Here is a 15,149-nt window from a genome sequence, read left to right as displayed (position 1 = left end):
CTGTCTATAGTTCTCCACCGACTAACTGGGAAAAAAACTCCTAACGGAAGCATCTCAAGCAGATGTCAGGGACTGAATACGAATACAAATTAAAAAGGGGATATGTAAGTATGAATTGAACAGTGTGATATGAGTATGCAGGGACAAAGTGGAACCACTAGTAAGACACACTTAGTACGCGTTGACTATGTTAAAGGCCTGCGTTGAGAATGCAGTAAGAGCATGGGGCTTAAGATACAAAAAATGATGCGTGTACACAATGTCACCCCGAAAATGGTGGAACCCTTAAGGGACGAGGATGGCAAACTTAGGGAATAAATGGCACAACTCCTATTCGCCCCAAGAAGCACAGGATATAGGTTAGGATAAAGCTACTACTCCAAGAAAACCTTATCGTCGGAATATTAGCACTGCCTAATTGGAATTGGAACGACTATAAGTACAAACAAAGGAAAGTATGAGTACCCTCTAAAGGGGTGAAGTTAATGAGAAAATGGCAAAAGTAAGATGAAGGCAATCGATATGGGAATATATTTAAGATGGACGTCTAAACATCAACAAGATATATTGTCGAACCAAGTTAGAAAGGTCCGGAAGCTACCAATAATTGGATGGAAGCCAGAATGCTACATAAGGCAGCGTTAAGAAGTTTTTGACGAGACCCTAACTGACATAACACTAGAAGGCAACTGTAGATAAAAACAAAAGAGTGTAACCATGAAAGGATATCAACCAACTTAAGAGACATTACGAAGGATAATGACAGCATGCTAGACCAAAAGCCAAAATGTTGGTTATAGAGTTAGTCGCAAATGATGTTACGATAGATAAATAATCAAAGAAAAAGGAATAGAAAGACTCCTGTGGTAGAAAATGAGGAGAACACAAAGTAAATAAAGGATCGTGGAGCTAAAGATCTATGCCGATACTGGATGCAAGATAACAGATGAAAGGACAGGGCAAAACATAAAGACTCGCAAGACAATGCTAAGGTAAATCTGGAGCTGAGTTGAGTGCCCCACACATTATGGCAAGGATTACAATGAAACGCGACACGAAGACTTCCTAGGAAGGTTACCCATCCCAGTATTACTCTTACCCCAGCACGCTTAACTTCAAAATTCTGATGGAACTTAATATGTTAGTGCTGGTATGATCTCACTAGATGGAAGAATCAGAACTAGCGGTGGAGGAACGACATGAGATTATGTTCCTGGAATACTATACGTTATGTTAAGGCAATGGTAACAAGGGCTTAAGCAAAATAAGAAGGATTAGCTAATTGCTAACTGACGACACAATTAACTATCGAGAAATGCGAAAGTAGGTTAAGCCAAACTACCGAGATGGAATTAGTACTACGAGTAAGGTAAGACATGGCCACGATTGGACCAAAGACCTACCCCAACATCGAATGTAGTATAAGAGAGAGAAAGGCAAGGTAAGAGATGAGAACTAATGAGATAACACTGGTATATTTCTTGTACCCTCTCATAATCTTGTAAAGGTAAAGAGTGACACAGGATAATGTGTCTAGAAGGTTACAAGTGGGGGTAAGGAAAGTGGTGAAAGAGTTTAAATAAAACTGGCAGAACTAGCTGGTTACTACAGGATGGCGAGTATATACGCAAAAATTCCATCAGAATTATACCAGATCATGTTAGATAAAGCACAGAACAACTATGAGAGCCATTACACGAGGAGGGCTGCAGCATTATTCTGTAGCTAACCCTAAGGATTGAAAAGTAGAACCCAAAAGATAGAATGTCAGTTAAAGTTCTGGAAAGAGCCGAAAAGGACTATACGAGGCTAACGATTCCCAATTTATCAACGTCATTACACACCTATTTTATACTCTGTAAGAGTAGGGTGCTATATGGGTTATTAAGAGTAGGCTAATGAGTCAGCCCATTTGCTTCCAATCAAGAGCACCTATGCTGCTGAAATTAGGGGAAGTTATAGAACATGGAGAATGGTAAGGTTCCATGAGGTTTTCCAAATTAATATCTCAGATAGAGGGACTTTAATTATGATTAAAGTCTAGTGATTAGTCCAAGAAGAGATTGGGAGCACAGACCGGTCTTCGTACCACATTTTCCTTCAAGCTGCTAAACAGACTGAGCAAACTATCAGACACTAGAAGATATGTCATGAGCTTGTTTTGTTAACTTCAAAAATAGTTGGGATGATTATCTATCACTTATAAAGTTGCCTATAATAATAACTACTACTCCCGTATCCCAATGGCCCCATACAAGATTGGTAGAGCAAGACGTGTAAGTCCCCTATTAGATGGGTCGATGTTAGAAAAACTAAGCTAAAAAGGCCTCGACATGATTAAGCAAGCTATTGACTAAGGACCCAGAATCGGCAAAAATGATATACAGATAATCGACCTCGACATTCAGAGTTCAAATTGATGATTGGATGTTCATAACGGAGTCACCCAAAAAGGGAACTTAACCCAAAATATATTAGACGGTATCAAGTTACTCATAAGGTGGGCAACGTGGTGGGTAAGTTGAGCTTACCACCTCATTTGGAAACTATACGCCCAGCCCATCAGGTAAGAATGCTTTACAAGGGTACTGACGAGTCACCCAGGGTATATTCCATAGATGAAATACCGTGAGGAAAAACCTATCGCCCTCTTAGATCAGCAAACTGGAAGATTGTAGACTAAAGACGTGCCTTCCGATAAGATATAGTGAAAAAAAAAACCAAAACCAGAAAGAGGGTGACCGGGGAAACTAAAGAGAACATAGAACACAAGTATTCGCACCTGTAACCGATGTCTACAGGTAACTCCAAATCTCGAACACTCGTATGTTAATAATATAGGTGGAAATGTATGTGATAGCATAAAGGAAAGGAACCCCTCTATAATCTATATAAAGTCTTAAAGGAAGTTGTATTTAACATTTGGGGACGAATGTTCTAAAGGGGGGAAGGATGTTACACCCTACATCTTTGAACTCGGAAGGTTCCTTAAGTTTCTTAGAAGCTAGTATGTAAGCCACTTAAGTTACGACCCTATTGAACGACTCTGAGGAAGGGAGAATGTGATACCCCATAGTAGAGAAGGTTGGAGATGAAGTCATAAGAATTCAGAAGGAATTGGAGGCCAAGTAATGAGTCGTAGGACTCGATTTACCTACGTAAGGTACCAACTTGGAATTCTTACATACTTAAGCTATTGGACTACGTACCAAGCTTGCGTAGCATGGATTACATAGGCTTTTAAAATAAGACGAGATTACGAACCCACGAGGGAGGAAAGAAAATTAGACACGTGGCAGCCTAGGAGGGTGACACGTGGCAGTACCTCAAGCAGGCAGGTGACCCACATGCTTGGGGTCAAGTAGGTGACCCACCTGCTTGGGGGAGGTGGACCCCATTGCCACGTGGCAGCACCCCATTGGCCGCGTGGCAGCACCCCATTGGACCCCACTGACATGTGTCACCTCATATATATATATGTATTATGTGACTACTCTTTTGTTCATTATCCAAAAATCAGTCCAAAAGAATAGAGAGAAAACGTGAGAAGAAGGGGCAGCCATGGTTGAAGAAGTTTAAGGTAAGTTTTCCAACTTTCCTCTGTAAATTAGTTATGTATGGTGTTCCTCAACCACGTGGATATGTATATATGTATTTTACGATGTTTACGGAACCAAAACTTCTGCTTTACAATTGGAAATTTGGAAGAAAAAGAAAAGGGAAAATGTTAGAGGCAAGAGAGGAGGGGCTACGGGTTTGGCTATTGGAGGTAAGCCTCCGGGTTTTGTTCCGTGAATTAATTATTTTAAGTGTACCTCAGATGTATAATGGTGTTTAATAACATAAAATTTCAATTTGGGTCAGTGAAGAAGTAACACAAACAGCCCGCTCAATTTCAGCGCGTTTGAAGAAGTTTCGAGTTGCGATTTGGCTAGGTTTGGCCAATTTTGGGTAAGGTAAGGATTCTCCTTTATATTTGAGATTTATGGTGTTGTTATGGATCATTTTAAACGCCCTATAGGTGGATGGAAGTGTGTAAATATCATTGGAAACCTTGACGTTCGGAGCAAACTAAATTAAAGTCGCTACAGTTGAATTGTTGTCGAAATGAAGTGTTGTTCTTGTGAGGTGCTGCTGCAGGAGTGGGGATTGTGATTGAAGGGTCTAAATAGGTTCTAAATGAGGTGTTAGAGATGCTGGTTTCAGACATATGACCCCCGCTTCGTACGGTTAAAGGTTTTGCCAAATGGAAATTAGAAACCCTATTTTGATATCGTATTTCTGGAACAAGTCGTTTGGAGTTTATGTTGTATATTGTCGATGTGAATTGTTGCAGGTTGTTGTTGTTGGTTGGATTTAGGTCTTAGGTACCTAATTGGAAATTTTTATAGGGCACATCATAGGGGAGGTGCTGCCCAATTTTCGTTAACGCCTTAACAAACTAAAGAACTAGTCAAGGAAACGACTAAGAAAATAGATTCCATGAATACTAAGGTGTAACCTAAGATATTGGAAAGCTAAGAGTAGTTGATATTCGTATTAATTTCATTTTGAATAGGTTCAGAAGACGATGAGGGGAGCAGGATAAAGGGTAACTCCCAAGAGGTATGTAAAACTTTCTCATGGCATGTTTTGGTATAAGCACGTACAGTTATCTTTCTTTCCTTTTGGCAAGTCTTAGCCTTAAGTGAATTGTATGTGGAATGTGGGAATAATTCCATTCCCAGAACTCCAGGTACGCCCTATAATCCCTAACTACAGTTAAGTGTTGACACCCCTACAAGGATTGAGTATTGCCTGTTAAGACTTCTACATGCTAAAGAGTAGTGTATGGGAAACTGTCTTTCCGTTCTCTTGATATGTATTTGGTACGAAAGTGAAATTTGAGTGCCATAATGTCTCACCAAGCCCTATAATGGGCCGGATATGAAATATGTGTATGAAGGTCATCTGAAAGAAAGTACAGACTACATAGAGCTTATTCTCTTTCTTCTCTTGGGCATGTCTCTGTTTATCTTTAAGTTAAGTGTAATCTAAACTCTGGGGTAACTCCATTCTTAAATATTTCTTATTTACTTTTGAACATCAAACTTTGATAGTGGTTGAATTATTTCCCTGGAAACTTGTATATATTAAAGAGGGAACAAATGTACAGACTCCAAGTCTTAAAGACTATACGAGATTAAGTATTTTTGATCCCATAAATGATTTGTCCCACGTTAATACATGTCTAGGGTCCCCGAGATTACTTTTGAGACAGCCCACAATGGTATTTAGAGGACACTTGAGATGACTACACCGTTACTCGGGTCCTCAAACAAAAGCTTAACTTTCTTATTTGGTCGAGTCTCTGATAATGATTTAAATTGCATATAGTTACTCACGACTCTACTCGTGTATACTGGAATACTTCTTTCACTGAGTCTCGGGCCGGGTACGTTATCGTGCACAATTTACTACATTATTCACCGAGCCCCTCACTAGAGGGCCAGGTACGTATGTATATATATGATGATGTGTTGTAATAAGGTAGTGATGGCGCCGGGCCTATGATGGTCCTACAGATGTGATTCACCAGACCCCTGAAAGGGCCGGCTATATTGTATAAATTGAGCATGCATGCTTTTGTGATTCACAGAGTACAGGTACATATCTTTGATTTGATAATTTGTTCCCCTACTTCTCTATTTCGAATATATATCCAATGTATTATGTTACATTTTACATACTTAGTACATATGTCGTACTGACCCCCTTTCTCGGGGGGTTGCGTTCATGCCCGCAGGTACAGATATAGATTTTGGGAGTTCGTCAGCTTAGGATTCTATGCAGCTTAGCTGGAAGAGGCTCCATTGTATCGGGGCCTAGTTTTTAATACTGTCCACTGATGTATAAAAATTGTTTTATCCATTCAGGGGTACGACAGGGGCCCTGTCCCACCATATGTTGTCATTTATATGTTTAGAGGTCTGCAGACGTGTATATGTAGGTTGCGTATGTCAGTTTAATTCAACTGGGTCTAAAAGATATATGATATATGTTATTATGTTATGGCAGCCTTATCGGCTTACGTGCCCTATCATGTTGTGATACAAACGAAAATGGCTACAGGTTCACAAAAATATTATCACCCAGTAGGGCTTTATTACATGATATTGTTTATTTACAGTTCAATGTGACCACAACTGATAGACATGTATACGGGGGGTCCAGGTCGGACCCCAGTCACGGCCTACGGGGTTGGGTCGTGACAATTAAACTACTTTCCTTGAACTCCATAGGTTGAGAAGTATTGGATGCATAAGCTCCTAGTCCTAAGGACTATGTGACGACGGGTATCCCTGATTCTATGAACTATTAGTATTACTTTAGTACATGTCTAGGGTATCCGAGATCCTAAGTGATATAGGCCTCAATGGCATTTAGAAGGCACTCGAGATGGCTACACTAGTATTCTGGTCCTCAGACGATAGCTTAATCTTCTTACATTGTTGAGTCTCTGATAATGATTTAGATTGTATATGGTTACTCACTACTTGATTTGGGTATACTGTAATACATCTTTCATCGAGTCCCAGTCCGGCTATAATATAATTATTATTATATGATATATGGTTCGGACCAAATATTCCTCGATATTACTATATGATATGTGGATTGGACCGAACGTTCCTCGACATTACTATATGATATGTAGATCGGACCGAACATTCCTCGGCATTACTATATAACATGTGGATTGGACCGAGCGTTCTTCGGTAGTACTATATGATATGTGGATCGGACCGAATGTTTCTCGACATTACTATATGACACGTGGATCGGACTGAACATTTCTCGGCATTACTATATGATATATGGATCAAGCCATCTTTCCTCGACATTATTATATAATGTGCGGATTGGGCCGCATATTCCTCGGTATGTACTTACTATATACATGGATCGGGCTGTACGTTCCACAATGCTAATAATATATATATGCATATGGTGACAGAATGATATAGATGGTACACCGAGTCCCCAAAATGGGCCGAGCACAGTACGTGATGGTAATATGTCTGACTTTCTTTTATACGAAGCGAGTACGATAAATGGTTAAATATTATACTTGGCCCATGCATTCCTACGCCAACTATAATCTCCTTATGATGTCTATGCTTTACATACTCAGTACGTATGTCATACTGACCCCCCTTTTCTTGGAAGAGGGGTCTGCGTTCATGCCCGCAGGTACAGATACACACTTTAGGGATCTGTCAGCGTAGAGTTCCACTCAGCAGTTCAGAAGCGCTCTATTGTGCTGGAGCCTAGTTTTGGTATTAACCTTCGATGTATATATTTATTTGTTCACGGGTATGGCAGGGTCCCTATCCCACCTTATGTTACTGTTCATACTCTTAGAGGTCTGTGGACATATATGTGGGTTGTGTATGGGTTGTATATGCATGTGTGTACAATGGTGCCTATGATAATCCTTGCGGGCTTATATGTTATCCTGCCTGTTGATGTGTTATGACTTAAACAGGAGACAGATTTACTTACAGATAGTAGGGATATACACAAGTGCTCAGTTTGGGCACCCATCATGGCCTACGGGATTGGGTCATGACAAAAGTGGTATCAGAGTGGTTTGGTCCTCAGAATGTGTACAGACCGTGTCTAGTAGAGTCTTGTTTATTGGTGTGTGGTGTACTACATCTATAAACAAGAGGCTATAGGACATTTAGGATGTTATCTTTCTTTCTTATCTTAGATCGTGCGATAGAGCCCAACCATAGAAAATGAAATTCCTTTTTTTACTAACCTTTGGTTTCAGTTGAAGAACGACAATGACAGAAGAAAGTGATAGATGATATTGGAAGCTACACAGTATACGGGTAAGTAATGGTGTGAAAGAGGCATGCTGGATAAGGTAAGAAGATTGAAATGTAAAGTTGAAAATTGAAGGGAAAAGTAGACAGGAAAATATAACAAGTGCAGTTCAAGTTGGACATACGAGGTAAGTCCATCATTTTATATTGTGGTTGATATTGGGTGCCCTGTGAGGCTGTGATATGAATATATATGTATTGGCCCTGTGAGGCATTGTTGGTATTTCATGAGTGTAGGTTTGGGATAGTAAGGAATATAGAGGAAACTCTGCCAATTTGTTTTGGAAATAGAAAGAGAATGAGATATAAGGTTATAATATATCTTGAGAGATCGTATCCACGGTAACAATAAGATCCGACTAAAATAGGAGTACAACTGACTTTGGAAAATAAGTTAATTATGATATGGGTGGCAAGTAGAAGGTCAATACTGATATGGTGAGAAGAATGGTGATGGATATGAATGTCTTAATATAGCCTGCGAGGTATTAAGGATGAGAATGACGAGGAAGCATAAGGGGTTAAGTACGCTTGCTCTACTAGGTGGAATTAGCCTAGAGTAAGGATCGTAAATAAATGTTAAGAAATATTATCCTCTAGGATTGACCATGAGCAGAATATAGTGAGAATATAATGAGGATCATCATGGAAGTACGTAGAGCCTAGTAAAGAAGTAACTATAAAATGTGATCGTGAGTAAGATTAGGAGTTAGCATCGGGTACACGATAAGGATGAAAGCTCATGAAGCAGAAAGAGGTATTGTGTATATGTACCTACACTTTGGAAAATAGTGGGATCCCTCGAGGATAGGGAATAGGAATTGCAAAATAATTGAGTCATTGTGAAATTATCAAAGGAACAAATGGTATCCATTGAAAAAAAATGTGATAACAAAATATGAAACACATGTCATCAGATTATAAGTAACCCCGAATGGAGAATTAGACATGATTATAAGCACTAGTGACATACTAATTAGGATGAATAAAATGTGGCTTTGGCTAAACTACTAAATTAGTTATATGACTCAAGTAACAGTAAATGGACTAGAGTGTGTACTATTTATCGCGCATTCTAAGAACCCCATGATTATACAAAGATTTCTTATAGGGGTAACCTAAAGTCTAGATGATTTAACAAAGGAGTAGACATGGTACAGTATGAAAAATATGTTGGAACATAATCATATGCGTACAGACAGTGGAAAATAAACAGAAGATGACGTGGGTACACCCTAAAGGGGGGAAGTGGATAAGGGAAATACAAGTGTGAGATGGAATTCAACTGACACTATCACATATAGATAGGAACGCTTAAAATTCAAGCGAGATCCCATGCTGGCACAAGTTAGTAAGGGCTAAAGGCCAGCAATGGATAGATAGAAGCCATAATATTTGACACCGTGCGAAGAATCATTGGTAGAGACCTTAAGGGATGGGTGCATACCACAAGGGGTGAATATGATAAGAGAGTAAGACTAAGCAAATTAAGGACTGTGTAAAGGATAGTAGGGCCGTATTTGAGTAAAGATTATGATATGACAACAACCTCATTATTCACTGATATTATGACATACAAGTAGCAAGGAGAAAGAATAGAAAATATCTTATAGTAGGAAATGATGAGACCAAGGAGTGCTTAAAGGAAGAAAAGAAAGGAGTAGGACAAAATAGCGTTAGTGCGAGCAAGTTCTAGTGTGAAGACGATATGTAAATCAAGATAGACTGGGAGACGAAAAGACTGCATTTACCTCATACCAGTTGTATAAGAGTAGTTGTGCAACCTATGAATATTTATATACATTATAGGACCAAGCGGAGGAGTACATGATGAAAAGGAGTTATGATATTTTGGAGATGTTATAGAGGAATACAAAGAGAAGTTAAATCAAATGACTAAAAGGACATGACCAAGGTTGAATGAAGGATCTACCTCAATACCGGTTGTAAGATAAAAGAGGAAAGGGTAAGGCATAACCTGAAGACTAGTGAGATGACGCTAAGATAAATTTTGGGCTAAGTTGAGTGCCTTCACACATTATTGCACGAGTGGAAATGTAACGTGCAAAAGGAAAATTAGAGACAAATCTAAGCAAAGGACCATGGAGGAATCTGAACTAACGAGAACTAACCTATCGCCATCCTGGATTGGCGGAGTAGGAAGTTGTGAGCTGAGGACATATCTTCCGTCAAGGCATTGAGGTGAAATGAAAACTGTGAAGAAGTGACCTAGAAAGCTAAAGAGGAAATGAAACACAAGTATCCGTACCTATTTCCTATATCTACAGGTAATCCCAACCTTTGAAACTCTGATATTGATTGCTCGATGAAAGTATAGGTTATTGCAATGGAACAGAGAAACTCTCCTTATAGTCTGTATAAGATCTTGAGAAAGGTTTTTGTTCACATTTGAGGATGAATGTTCTAAATGGGGGAAGGATGTTACAACCCATACTTTTGTACCTTGGAACGCGTTCTTAATTCTCTTGAAAGGCTCTTAAGTTTCTTGGAAGGATCGTAAGCCTCTTAAGTTTCTTAAGATTTCCTAAAGTTTCTTAAAGCTTCTAAAATCTTCTTAAGACTTCTTAAGAACTCTTAATCTTCTTAAGAGTTTCTATGTGATCTGGATAATCTATAACGCTATCAAACAAATCTAAGAAAAGGAGAATGCGATACCCCATAGTAGAGAAGATTGGAAATAGAGTTATAAGAATCCAGAAGAAGTTGGAGACCGAATGATGAGTCATAGGACATGACTTATTTACGTAAGTTACCAACTTGGAAATTTTACATACTTAAGCTACTGGAGTACATACCAAGCTTACGAAGCAAGAATTACATAGGTTCGTAAAGTAATATGAGATTATGAACCCACAAGGGCGAGAAGAGAGTGCCATATGGCAGCATGAGAGAGTGATACATGGCAGCATCTAGCTCAAGGTGGTGGACCCCCACATGCCATATGGTAGCCTGTGATTGGAGGAAAGGGGTGTGTTGGCCCAATAAGGGCTTGACACGTGTCACCACTTAGGGCTTGACATGTGTCACCACTTAGGGGATAGCATGTTTCCCCTCCTAAAGTAGCCTATATATATACATATCTTATGACTCATTAAGTTCTATATTCCTCTAGAAAATTCAAGAACAAGAAAAAAGAGAATAGAAGAAACTAGAGAGGGAGAGAGCCACGGTTTTGAAAGGAAAAAAAGATGAGTTCTTCAATTTTGCTCCGTGAATTAATTATCTAGGGTATAAAAAGATGTTATGAAGGTATTAGTAATGAAAATTTATGGTTTTTAGCAGCACCAAAACGTTATCAAGAAGCGACAAAGTTGTAGGTGCGCTAAAGGAACTTTTGAGGCAAGTTTCGATGAGTTTGACGAGTTTCGGGCAAGGTAAGGGATTCCCTTTAAAATTGGAGTTTATGATGTTTTTATGAGGTATATTATATGTCTTAAATAAGGTTTTAAGTGGAAAAATTGCATAAGGATGCTTGGCGTTAGAAACAAACTAAATTAAAGTAGTTGTAGCTAAATCGAAGTCGAGTAGTGGGTTATCGTTGTGGTACTGCGGGTACAGCTGGTTGGGTTGCGTGTTGCAGGACTTTATTTTTTTTTAAAAAGAGTATGGTTAAAGATTTTGTGAAATAAAGATTAAAAAACTCTATTTTTGTATCGTAGTTTGGAGCTAGTTGTTTGGAGCTTTTATTGTGTAAGGTTAAAGTGATTTACTTATAAATATACTTCTGGTTTTTTTTGGTGGTATAGTTTTTGATATTGTGAATAAGTTGAAATCTCGGGGATGTTGAAGTTATAGGGGAGATGCTGCCCAATTTTCGGTAGCATTGGAACTAGTAACAAACTAGTCGAGGGTAATGGATAAGGAAATGACTCCTATTAGTACTTGGTTGTAGAGTGGGATATTGGAAAGTGAAAGGCTATTAATCTTAGTATTACTTTCATGTCAAATAGGTTAAATCAAGGCAAGCCGGATTTCAATTAATCCCAAAAAAGGTATGTGAAGCTTTCTCTTGGCATGTCTTTGGCATAAGTATGTGAAGCTATCCCTCTTTTCTTTGGAAATGTCTTAGCCTTAAGTGATTGATATACGAAATGTGGGGATAATTCCATTTATATAACCCCAAGTATGACTCATAAGTCTTATTCACTTCTCGATGGTAGAATTCCTATACTAGTTGAGTTATTGCCTCTCAAGGCTTCTATATGATGGAGAGTAGTAAGTATGTGAAGCTTTTTCTTGGCATGTTTTGGCATAAGTACGTAGAGTTACCCTTATTTCCTCTTGATATGTCTTTGACATAAGTGTGGTGCTATGATGGTAAGGTAATACAATAATAAGGTTATGATACTGAGCCCATGATGGGCCGGGTACGAATATGTAAATGATGACTCCTTGAGGAAAAGTAGAGGCTAGATAAAGCTTATTCTTTCTCTTCTATTGGTGTTTCCTAATTGTAAGTAAAATGTGATAGAGCTCTGGTGTAACTCCACTTTTAAGTCCTAAATGTAATCCGTATCTCTTATTCACTTCTGAAATCAAACTCTTGTAGTAAGTTAAACTACTTTCCTTGAACTCCATAGGTTGAGAAGTATTGGATGCATAAGCTCCTAGTCCTAAGGACTATGTGACAATAGGTATCCCTGATTCTATGAACTGTTAGTATTACTTTAGTACATGTCTAAGGTATTCGAGATCCTAAGTGATATACGCCTCAATGGTATTTAGAAAGCACTTGAGATGGCTACACTACTATTCTGGTCCTCGGACGATAGCTTAATCTTCTTACATTGTTGAGTCTCTGATAATGATTTAGATTGTATATGGTTACTCACTACTTGATTCGGGTATACTGTAATACATCTTTCACTGAGTCCTGGGCCGGCTATAATATAATAATTATTATATGATATGTGGATCAGACCGGACATTCCTTGGCATTACTATATGTTATATGGATCAGATCGAATGTTCCTCGACATTACTATATAATACATAGATCATACCGAACATTCCTCGGTATTACTATATGATATGTGGATCGGACCAAATGTTCCTTCGCATTACTATATGATATGTGGATTGAATAGAACATTCCTCGACATTACTATATGACACATGGATCAGACCAAACATTCCTCGACATTACTATATGATATGTGGATCAGGCTATCGTTCCTCGACATTATTATACGATGTGTAGATCGGGCTGCATATTCCTCGGCATGTACTTACTATATACATGGATCGGGCTGTATGTTCTACAATGCTAATAATATATATGTGCATATGATGAAATAATGATGTAGATGATACACCAAGTCCCCAAAATAGGTCGGGCATAGTATGCGATGGTAATATATTTGACTTTCTTTTATACGATATGAGTATGGTAAATAGTTAAATGTTATACCTTCCCCCTACATTCCTACGTCAATTGTAATCTTCTTATGATGTCTATGCTTTACATACTCAGTATATATATCATACTGACCCCCTTTTCTCGGGGAGGGGGGCTGCATTCAAATCCCATAGGTACAGATACACACTTTGGGGAACTATCAGCGTAGGAGTTCCACTTAGTAGTTCAGAAATGCTTCATTGTGTCGGAGCCTAGTTTTGGTAATAAACTTCAATGTATATATTTATTTGTTCACGGGTACGGTGAGGGCCCTGTCCCGCCTTATGTTACTGTTCTTACTCTTAGAGGTCTGTGGACATGTATGTAGGTTGTGTATGGGTTGTATATGCATGTATGTAAAGTGGTGTCTATGATAAGCCTCGCTGGCTTATATGTTATCTTGCCTGTTGATGTGCTATAACTTAAACAGGGGATATATTTACTTATAGATAGAAGGGATATATATGAGTTCCCAGTTCGGGCACCCATCATAGCTTACAGGGTTGGGTCATGACACGCATCATTCCACCAGAGCGGGTATAGTCCCGCTACAACAGTGCCGCCCCAGCAGGATGGAAACCGCTAGAGCTAGATTATCTGGGACATAATTTAAAAATGCGAAGTCTTATTTTGTCCTCTTTCCCTATGTTCCAAAAAGAGGCGAGGGTCACCCTAGAAATCCTCAAAAGGCTGCTCTAGGCTTGGGAAGAAGGGAAAAGGAGATTCTAGAACAAATAAAGTTTCAATCATCAGAATTGAGGCCTACTTCCACCGTTCCATTGCCCGAAAGTTGGGATTAAATCCCCAATATCTATCTACAGCTTCTTGAAGCCAATGTAGGCTAGATTTTCTTACTTGAGTAGATTTAACTTGTGCCAATTGCTTAGTATAATCTATAAGGGAAATTGATGAGAGATTTTATATCTAGGCCTTCAGACACAGAGTATGGATAATAATATATGTATCCCTAGATGTTAAACTTGATGTGCCCTGGGTGAGAAGAATTGTTTAGTGAATTAGATGTAGGTGATTTTTTATCTTTCTGTATGTGTCATATGTGGTTTTTAGATGCTTTATTTGTATGCATATATATAAATGTGAATAGGCAAAGATGAAATGAACCATGAAATATGACTAAATGTGTAAAATTGTATACCATGCCTCTGTTAGTTAACTGTGTAACTATGTGAGAATAACCATTGTAATTGTGATTTGTCTATGTTTTTTTGGATTAGGTGTCATGTTTCGACACATTATTGGATCAAGTGTTATGTTCCAATACATTATTGGATCAGGTGTCACCTTATGATATATATTTAAATTGAGTGTCATGTTCTGGTACATTGATAGTCCGGGTGTGGGTTCCATGAGGAGTAAGTATGTATTGATGGTTTCATTAGAGAATCATTCTTTGATTATTGCATTGAAATTGAGCCTATTGACCATTATCTGTCATCCTGTGAAATAATATGATTACATGTGCAAGACTGAGGTATTGACATCACTATGAATGATCTCACCCATTCTGTAATTGATTCAAGTTGAGGGCTAGGAGTAAGTGTAGTACTATCTTGTGATACAACTTTGTAATATTGTGTGGCTATATTGTACTTTGTATGCAGTATTACATAGAGTCAGGTAAGAGAGTAGTGGTTGGGTTGTTAAGTTAGAAATATGGTGAATTAAAGTTCGACCAAGTGGTATTTTGGTTGTGGTAGGTTGCTATGAGGGTCAGAGGCACCTAGTGAGTATAGTGGTGGAGTGACTGGGTTCTATCTGGTGAAGAGTAATTGGTCTAGAATTATTGGTAAAGCCTTGTTGGGTAGCAAGAAATAGGTTAAGGGACGTATCTAGGC

Source organism: Solanum dulcamara, chromosome 9 (assembly GCF_947179165.1).
Source record: "Solanum dulcamara chromosome 9, daSolDulc1.2, whole genome shotgun sequence".
Taxonomy (NCBI): Eukaryota; Viridiplantae; Streptophyta; class Magnoliopsida; order Solanales; family Solanaceae; genus Solanum; species Solanum dulcamara.
This window is presented reverse-complemented; position numbering follows the sequence as displayed.